This window comes from Octodon degus, unplaced genomic scaffold, assembly GCF_000260255.1.
Source record: "Octodon degus isolate 3935 unplaced genomic scaffold, OctDeg1.0 scaffold00175, whole genome shotgun sequence".
Taxonomy (NCBI): Eukaryota; Metazoa; Chordata; class Mammalia; order Rodentia; family Octodontidae; genus Octodon; species Octodon degus.
The window spans coordinates 5,591,060-5,598,434 of NW_004524751.1; positions in this window are offsets into that span (position 1 = coordinate 5,591,060).

A 7,375-nucleotide genomic window follows, 5' to 3' on the forward strand; every position below is an offset into this window, starting at 1 on the left:
TGATAAGGGAAAAAAATCATAAGATGGAGAAAGAAAGATACTTTCTGTATTAAATGGAGCTGAGAAAACTCATTATCCACATGCAGAACAGTGAATTAAGACTGATATTTACCATTCTGTAATAAATCAGAACAATATGAATCAAGAAGTATAGCTACAAAAGAGAAACACTATATTTGCTGAAAAAAACACACTGGTAAATCGTTTGGAGATATAGGCGTAGGCGAAACTTTCGGAACAAAACCTCGAAGGCACAAGAAATGACATGCACAGTCAACATACAGGAATGCACCAATTAAAACCTTCTGCATGGCAAAGGAAACAATCCACCAAGTGAAAAGATAACTCACAGGATATAAAAGAATTTTGTCTGCTACTCATCAGACAGATAAACTATTTAAAATATATAAAATACTAAAAAAAAGACACCAAAATAAAATATCCAATCCAGAAAATGGTCAAATGAAATACATACTTCTCAAAAATTATAAATTTTCAATGGGTACATGAAGCAGTGCTTGACATCTTCAATCATTAGAGAAATATAAATATTATTTCAAGAATGTTTATCCTGAGAAACTAAAAATAAAAAAAATTCTCATGAGATAGTGAGAAAAAGGAACACTTCTCTATTGCTTGTGGGAATGTAAACAGGTACAAACATTAGGGAAAACAGTACGGATAATCTTTACAATTCTAAAACTACAGATTCCATTAGAGCCCTCTCTGTGTCTTGCAGGCATCTTTGCAAATGAGTCAAGAATCATCACAGTGCGCTGATCCACACACATCCACATATATAGCAGCACAGCTCCTACTGGCTAAATATTGTTAGTCACCAGCATGCTCATCACAAATAAACAGATATAAAAAAAAGTGCTATAAAAGCAGAATGGAACGCTGCATCCATGATGCAGGGTAATTTATTTTTTCTGAATTGTATCTACCTAGATTTGGTTGAAAATAGTTATATAATGATCTTTTAATTTCACACATTTTTATCTGTCTTGAATTAATGTTTTCTGTTCTAATCTCTAATGAATTAGTGGCAATAAGTGAGGAAGAATTCAGGAAAAGTAAGTGTCAGAATGAAAAAAAGAATGTCTTTTACAAACTCTAATATCAGAAACTATTGTTGTTTTTGCTCTATTCCACTTATTTTCTCAAGAGAAAAGAGATATCAGAAAACCAATAATAATGAATAAATATATATGCACAGATTCTGCCTACTTCCCTTTTGCTTGGCTGTCCCTCTTTGTATCATTTGTATGCACTAGAAAGCAGTGTAATCCTAGCTCATTTCCATTGTTGACCTTTCTAAAAAAATTCAAGCTGCACAAAACTTGAAAGTTCCCCATTTTGGTTTTTGCCAGTGCATCCATTTATACAAAAAATAGGTAAAGAAATAAATGCACAAGTAAATAATGATGTAATCATTAATGTCTTCAGTTTAGTAGATCTCTCTTAGGCATAATTCAAAGAAAACTCTCATTTACCCGTTAGTCTTCTTATTTATTCAAAAGACATCCAACAAACAAGATACTAGGCAAAGCCAAAAATCTAACTGTCAGGCTCTTCTTTAATATACATTGTGTCAGTATTAAAATTTGTTTCTTTTTGTCTTCTGGAAAAACTCTACCATTACAAGTAGTTCATTTACCATGTGTTACTGCATTTTAATTTATGAAAAATAAAACAAGCTGGTTAGAGAATTATTTCATTTTTTGAAGAAGTCATGTTAGCATTATTTTGAAAATGTGATTTCTCTGTGTTCTGATGCAGAAAAGGTTTAATATTATAAACCTGGATGGTCATGGCTAAGTATGTGAAAAAGAGAACTGAGTCACTTTGAGTTTGATATAGTGTGGAATAATAGCTAAAACTTTTGTGATAAAAATTATGCTGCACAAAAGCATTGATTTATTAGGTAACTAAAGGAAGATAGGCTGGAATTGTCTTCAACTCACAAACCTGTAATTCAAACTGAGGGACTTAGTCATTCCATTACAGCAGGAAATAGACCACTTTCTATACTACAATTTTGTGTACAAGCAAACATTATGTTAAAATTGATAATCTACTGGTTCTGTTACATTTCACAAGAGAGAAAGAACTCATTAAGCAAATTTACTAAACTTATGTAACAGTCTAAATCTAATTTGTTCCTGTTCATATATTTCAGCATTTTACTTTTTTACTTTGTTACAGTACTGACTCTTATGCATTGAAGCAATTATTATACCCTGGAACTTGGTGGCTGATGTTATGAGAGGAAACCCTTTTACGCCCATATTTACTGATTCAGTGATGTTGTTTCAGCACATACTGTTGATACTTACAACAGAAAGCATAAATACAAGGGCTTTGGTCATGCTTAGGATCTATGACTTCTTAAAATCACAATCTTAGACTGGGCATGGTGATGCTCACCTGTAATCTCAGCACTCAGGAGGTTGAAAACAGGAGGATCACTGCGAGTCCAATCTGGGTAGTGAGACCCTATAGATCCTGTACCAAATATATAAAAAAATAAAGTAATGATCTTCTCTTATGAATACAAAATACCAAGAGATTAAACATAGATGCTTATAATACTGAAAGCTGAAAAATATACAGTCAAGAACATGAGTGTTGGATTAAATTGTATTATCCTGCTAAGTATTTCTTTTTGAAAACAATATTTAGCGGAAAACTGTAGGATTGACAGAAATTAGAAACAATGAGTGAGAAGGAGTTATATTTTCAGATAAAAAAGATATTATAATAAGGATGAAAAATAGAATTTTATCTTATGGATTCAGAGAAGATATTGAATAATGTTTAGAGAACTGTGTATGTTAAAGAAAAGCATGAATGTTTAGCATTAAAGAACTTGAAGTAATGATTATTTTTCCAAAAAAATTATTCTGGAAACTCAAAAGAAATGATGTGAGAAGGCAAACAGAGAGATCATTTGGAAGATTATATTAGTAACCTAAACAAAAATAGGATAGACACATAAATCACATTTTTTATGTATATATTGGACTTGCAATGAGCTAGGTTTGACAATAAGTGAAGTCATGGAACATGGTGCTGTTAATATCAAATAGCATATTTCAGAATTTTAAAAAAGTGGATAAAGGCAACATTGTTCAAAACAAGGTAGGATAAAGTAGATATTTTGCTATTAACCCAGCAGCATATCTTTGGTTATGTTTCATATGTGATAAATATGTCAACTAAGGATAATGAACTAATATTTATATCTATTGCTTTAAAAGACATGCCTGAGATGCTGAATATAAATTTTAAAGAAGTTGTATTATTTTTTTAAATTCATGACAATTAAAGAGATGGGTAAGGCCAAGAATATATAATTAAGTATAAATAGAAAAGAAAAGAACAAAGATTTTATATATTCCAGAATTAAAAATACTTTAAAAGAAAAATGAATTCACAAACGTATCTTGGATGAGACTTGGAGAAAGACAAAGAATTGAAAATGAAATCTTAGGTATAAGAATTTCGTTTATGAGGAAGTGTTCACACGAAAGGATATTCATGTGGGAGGTGGTTTCCAGTGTCGTCCTTGTTTTTACAGTCAAACAGAGAAATGACTATAATTATTGTTTGTTTAGATGGAGAATTTGTGGTTTAAAATGCCACTACAATGGATGCCTTCAACAATATGTAAACTACACAGTCTTTCCATTTCATAATAGAGACAAAGTATATATGTAGTATTAGTTATATGAAAAAAATGAATTTTAAACAGGGAACAATTTGTTCTCACGGTCTCAGAGGTTTCAGTTCATGGTTGCTTTGCCCTGTCATTATGGACCTTTCTGGAGGTGATACATTCAGACAAGCAATGCATATGGAAGGACTGCTTACTTGTTGGTAGCCTGAAAACAGAGAAAGGAAGGGGGCTGGGATCCCCAGTCTTGGAGTGCATGATCACAATACCCTAATTGCTTCCATTGGACCCCAGCTAAAAATCTTCCCATCTAACCATGGGGCCTCCAGTTGGTCACCAAGCCTTCAGCATATGGGATTTTCAGGTCATGAAATATTTAAATCATAACAGATAACTTCTCCTATTGCTACCCTCTAACATTTAAACTGAATTCATTTGTGTTCAAATTTGTTAGACATAAAAATCTAGGTCTATGAAGAGCAGACATTTTACTGTTTAATACCATGATGATCTGTCTCCATATTTACTTCTAGGATTATGGTTATCAATATGTAATCTCTTTTTAATTTGCAAGACTTTCATACTTGTCTGTAACATTTGTGCTAAAAATTTTGTTCACATTATATACTCATTTTTTGTAATATCTGACATAGAATATACATCTAAATAAGTGTGGAAATTAAGCACTGAAATTTGTCTTCAACATATTTAGTATTTATTACTTTTGTTTTCATTTAATTCATCATCTATCTTCTGTGTATTCATCTTGGTACCAAGTGGAAACTACTGGTCAAAGTCAATATAATCAATTTTATTTCACATTATTTATTGTTTTACAAAAAGAACACTTAAAACACAAAACTGAGGATTGAGTATATTATGTGACACTGTATAAGACTTGTTCTTATTTGGTATTGTGGATATAATTTTGAGAATAAAATTAGAGTTGGTATATTATTTATTTACTTTATGTTGACAAATAGGGAGGGAAGCCAAAAATGAACTTGCATACCTGTAACAAAGATGAGGCAGGAGGTTTACAAATGCCAGTCTTGGGATAAACAATGAGATTTTTGTCTTTCAAGGATGCATGGCTGTGTATCTAAGGTTGTTTTCCTCTGCTGATAACAGAGCATGTTTTAATTTTTATTTTTGTTCTACTTTTTTCCATTTTTGACAAATATGCCAATATCAATATTTTAATACAGTATAAATATGTTTGTTATATTTGCTTGTCTATTAAACCCAAAAGTTAGTCATTAAACTATATATTCACTGCACAGTTTGGACAGATTCATTTGAATAATCATAAACTAGCAATGCTTTTATTCTTTCTCCCAAAGCCTCTCCTCTGAAATGTTAGTAGTTGTCTTGGAGCCACTTAATAAAGTGAATAAAACATCCCAATTCAGGCAACTAGTCAATTCAATACACATGAGTTTTTCTCTTTTTCATTGTTACATAAAATTTGCATGTACATATGTATATTAGTCTAATGACTCATATGAGAGGAATTATTTTGTTACATACATATATATGTTATATATTATATAAGACTATATATACATCAATATATAAATATGTATAGGCAGATATCTATACATAAATATACATATCTGTCTAGTTTTTTTTAGTTTCTATGTGTATGAACATATTAGTCCTAAATTCACAATCAATTTTGAAAATTTATAATGTGCAATTGTGTGCTGCATGAACTATTTTTCTAATATATATATTATATATAATATATAATCTTAATGTATTTTTATGTATTTACTATAGGGTCTCACTACAAAGATCATACTTGTACTGATCTTCCTGTTTTTAGCCTCCCAATTGCTGGAATTACAGAGGTGTGCCACCACTCCTAGTCTCAGTTGCCATCTCAGCACGTCCTAGGGGCAAGACCAGAACAGTACGCTGGGTATTGAACCCATGGCCCTATCTAAGCAGGCACTTTAATCCACTGAACCATCTGACCAGCCCTTTGATATATTTTTAGTCAGAAGTTATCATGTTTGTGACAATTCTAATGACAGTATATTTGTAACTTTAGGCTGATCCATCTAATTTGCATAGAAGTTTACATTCTTCATTATTTAGTTACAAGTAATATTGCTTTATCTACAATATTTTATAATTTCCAGCATCTCTTAAATGGCACAGCCCTAGGTAGTACGGAGGAAATTGTCATTTTGACTGTGGCCACCCTTGCTTTCCATAGATACAATACTAAGCAATTTAACTTCAATTATATATACACCAATGCATTTTCACTTTTAAATGCATACTTAAGTTCTCCAATTAAAGAAAACTGTTAATTCAGGCTTGGGAAAGTAAAACATGTTTGGTTAGAAACTTCAATTTTCATGTTTCCTTCTCTGTCAAATTTTAAGCATATGATAAGTGATCTTTTTGCTCCAAATCTGTGCCAAATTGGATTGTGTCCACAAATGAACTTTGAAAAAATATTTTCGCCTCTACATATCTCCATGCCCTAGCTACTGTACACCTACATTCAGATATCTATCCTTTTATATTAAGAATTGAGTAATCTAAATGCAAATTTTTGTCAATCTATTTGAGTTGTATAATTTAAATTGTGCAGTGAAATATTAACACTGGTTAGAATAAAGTGCAGCTGTGGCTTGAAATGAATAATGGATACTTTTTCAAAAGAAAAGTCTTATAATCTGACATCTGTAGAAGAAGGAAGATGGCACCAAAGCCAACTGCTCACCTTGACCCAGCACTGCCTATATTACTGGGTAGAGTATATCTAACCATATTTGGTTCTTATACAATGAGAATGTAACGAATTACAAAAGTTGCAAACAAATGCAGTGACAAAGATATAACTAAATAAGATACAGAAAAGGAGCTAGATATCAAGACCTGATTAAAGAACTAAATAAATGCACCTGCGCTAATAGAAGTGGTATACGTTTGTGCACAAGTATGTGTGTGTGTGCATGTGCGTGTGTGTGTGTGTGTGTGTGCATATGTGTGTATGTGTGTGTGCATGATTTTTAGTTTTTGGCTCTAGGCATAAGTATATCCAAACATTCTTGCAGGAAAGTGGCATACTTGGCTAAAAGCATTCAACAATGGCATATGGCTGCATATATTAATGAATGCAGGAATGATGGACCCTGTCCCAAAAGAGAACTTAGTAATTATAAGAAAAAATTGAATAAAGGAATCAGTTTTTTAATCTGTTTTGTACAGCTGAAGCAAACTTCAAATATAGTGTCTATACAGTGAGAGTTAAAATAGTAGAATGACTCAATGCAGATCTAAATTGCCATCCAAGGAACAAAAGATGACTACACACAGAAATGAAAGGAGATAAAGTATATTTTACGTTAGAAACAAAATATAAAGAAAAATTCTAAATGACTACTAGTACAATACATTTGGCCTCATGACAGCATTTACTTCCTGCTCAACCAACATTATTTTAATATTTTTCATTCATTTAATAAGAAAAAGATAAAATAACAATGGAACACTTTCAAAACAGGCTAGTAGGACAGTTACAATAATTGATACATTGCATATTGTTGTCCTTATAGTAGTTATTCAGAGGACAAGATGCAGACATAATATCTTGTCTAAACAATGTTAGTATAAACTTTTATTCTCATTGAACTAAGATAAAGTAGCTGCATGTTTAACCATGTATATGTTATATAG